Source organism: Sitophilus oryzae, unplaced genomic scaffold (genome assembly GCF_002938485.1).
Source record: "Sitophilus oryzae breed Bouriz unplaced genomic scaffold, Soryzae_2.0 scaffold_76_pilon_pilon, whole genome shotgun sequence".
NCBI classification, from domain to species: domain Eukaryota; kingdom Metazoa; phylum Arthropoda; class Insecta; order Coleoptera; family Curculionidae; genus Sitophilus; species Sitophilus oryzae.
This window is the reverse complement of record NW_022147384.1, coordinates 46,244-49,598: the sequence shown is the minus strand read 5'-3', so window position 1 is coordinate 49,598 and position 3,355 is coordinate 46,244. Positions and strand designations below refer to the sequence as shown.

At 33.4% G+C, this 3,355-nt stretch overlaps 1 pseudogene; it reads right to left on the bottom strand.

Annotated features, from left to right (window-relative positions):
* Positions 1–23: 23 nt before the first annotated feature.
* Positions 24–3,355, bottom strand: part of LOC115888481 — a 47,832-nt pseudogene continuing 44,500 nt past the window's right edge.

Here is a 3,355-nt window from a genome sequence, read left to right as displayed (position 1 = left end):
ACTATACAGAAGCATAAACTTACCTGTATCAAACTTTGATATAGATTTAAAAATTCGGCTGACGATTCCCCGGCGTCGCTTAACTTAGACAAAAAGCAAGTGAGAAGAGTGATAATTTCCCTCTTATGTTCGTACGTAGTGCACATCGCTTCGACAATACTACAAGCCACCGTCCTCGCTTGCCTGGAACTGGAATTAAACAGAACCGTTTCCAGCCAAGAGGTGGCGCTTAACGCCAATCTACTCGTTTTTCCCACTCTCTTAACGTATCTTCTCCATTTCCTCACGTACTTTTCGGCTAAATATAAATTACGAACTTCCTGCTTGGTGCTAGCCAACGAGGAACTCGTCTCGGTACGACGTAACAACCGACCTTTCCAACCTAAAATTCAATAACTGTCAGCAAAAGGTATTTTAATAGTTTATCTCTTCAAAACCTGTAAATGAATGTGACGAATCTTTGTTTAAAAATTTTCGTACATCCACTGGCGCCTCGGAAGGAGCTAGCTTGTTTAATCCAGTATTTCTAGCAGTGTTCGATTTTTCTTTAGATTTTTTACTAGTACTGGTACTTCCAGAACTGCTAGCTGGTTCGGAAATTTTCATCAAACTTTGTATGATCTTTAAGCAAGGCAGAATGACGCTTTCCATTACAATAGGACTCTTAGAATCTTCGCAAGCTTTCAAAAATAATGACATCATACAACTGAGTTTTAGTTCCCAACACTCGTCTTCTTTCTGGACCATCGCAGCTAGTAAGGCTATTTCATGCCGAATGTTAGCTCCTAAATACAAAATATTTAAAAAATAACCTTAAGTGGCGTTATATATTTCTAACTTACCTAAGTCAGTACTGTTTAAATTACCGCTTAAGCTGTTTGTAATCCTCCTCATCAACAAGTTACACAAATCTTCTGTTGCTTCTGGATTATCTCTGGTTAATGTACAAAGGAGTAGTCGTACATCTTCTTGGTTGCTTATATTACCTTTTCTAAGGTTGTTCCATACCAATTCCTAAATGATTTTTAAATTAAAGAAATATACTTTATTTATATAACGGTATCATACCTGTACCAAACCATAGGAGCATAAAGTTTGTCTAGTGGTCTTATTAAGAGCTAAAGCTCTTAAAAGTGTTAAACAATGTTCAGTTGCTGCTGTGGCACAACCATAACATTTATTGACAATGCATGGAGTTTTATAAGTGATCTAAAGATGCAAAATAGTAAAAATGTTTGTTACATCAAAAAAACTATTTATTATTATACCTGTAAATCATCGAAAATCGACAAGCTCTCTGACAAATCAGTGTCGTGATGTTTTCTTTCGTATGTAACTAGCTCTTTTCTAGAAGCCAACACCTGAAGACAATATTATTTTGAATAAAGTATCCAATTTAATTTTATCCTAGATCATATAAGCATATACAGTGGATATACCTATTTCCCAAATGAACACAAGTATTGTGCGATGAATCCAGTGAGTATATTTTTTATGACCTAGTAATTTTATATTTTATTTAAAATGAAATAATATAAATAAATTTACCTTCTGAATAATTTTACTTAGTTCTTCAAAGGAGGTTTTACACTCTGTGCAGTACTGTTGCGCCAGCATTTGAATGGTTTTGTTTACTTTTACTTGTGCCATCTGGACGGAACTAACAGAATTCTGAGTGTTGTTGTTGCTCGATGTCTGATCCTCAGGTTTCCTATCGTTTCGATGTTCCGTTATTTTTAAAACTAGCGACTCCAATGTAGGTTTATTAGCTATTAGTTGTTTGTAAATTCTGTCGGCTTTCTCCAACAACGAGTTGATATTCGATACCATTTTCTTCCGATCTTCGTCGCTCTATAACGTGGTAAAATAGTAAAATTCAATAAATACAGGAAAGATTCGTTTTACGCGGTTTAACTTATACGTGTTTGTACCTTTGACACAAGTGAGACTTATTTTAAGTATACATAAAAAATGGACACCATAATTGGACACCGATATTCGTATAACTCGATTTCAGATATCCAGAAACGTATCTAAGCATTTCATGTAGTTATCTTTCAGAAAAAAAAAATTGAAATAAGCGTCTTTCGATCGTGATTTTACTCCACTAGACAGGAAAACGCGCACCTGTTTTTCTTCGATTTAATCAGATCCCCAAGCGATTCACTTTCACACATGTAAATACCGACCCAAGATTAAGACTTGCCAACTCGCTATAGTTCCCAAGTGTTTTGCATATGTTTCGAAACATAAATCGCTTTTTGTTTCGAAACATTTTACCAAAATATGGTTTCGCCTACATAAGCTTAGTGTCACAAATTTTTCGAAACTTTTAAGAAACAGATGTGGCTCACATATAAAGATTTTGTACCCGTTTTGTACCTGAAAAGTTTCCATAATTTATTTGATATTCTGTCAAATATGAGAATATAATCTTACTTTAATTGTTTGGATTTTGTTCTGCAATTTTTATAGTACTATAATTAAAAAGCAGAAGGACATATTATAGTGAGTACAAATACAGATATTTTTCTTATGCGATTTTGTAATAATTTATTATACGCATTACAGAGATGATTTGTTTTAGGAATAAATGTAATAACAGCCACTACCCATACCCAACAGGAGACTGAAGAAAAATGTTACCTGCAAACGTTTTTTTTTCTCTTTTTTCCACAATGGAAAAAAATGTTTTAATTATTTTAACCAGAAATTTTGATCGGCGTTGTTGACAGGTGACTAGTTCGAAATTTCTACACAGATAGCAGTTTCAAAACACGAGTTTCTGTCTTTTTAGACACAAATATGATATAATGTAGATGATTTGTGTCCGACTCCATGCCAATTTTTCAAAATTCCGCCTTGTTGGCTAGTTATAGCGTTTTTAACTAAAAATATATGTTTTTTATCGGCTGTTGGGCTTTTAAACTCATAAGGACGCGTTCTATTTACATTAATTTATATATTTTTATTTTCAGAATTAAAATAAAAATCTATATTTGAACAAAAATATTTTGTAGCAACAAATAATGATATATAGAAGGGGCATTAAAAATATAAAAGTACATTATCAAATTAAACGATGAATCTCATTTGCCAGACATTTTTAGTCGAGAAATCCTAAAAAAGAGATCTTAAGACAAAAAAAATATGGCGGAGGTTGACATTGTTGATGGTTGTATTCAAACAGTGGCTGCTGAAAACGGGAACATCTTGGAAACAAATTGCAGAAAATGTTTCGAAACACTTCATCTAAAAGCTTTGATTCAGCATCAAAACATTTCAGGAAACGGCTAGTGCCACCACATTGGAAACACATATAATAAAGCCATATAAAATAGGTTTTGAAAATGTC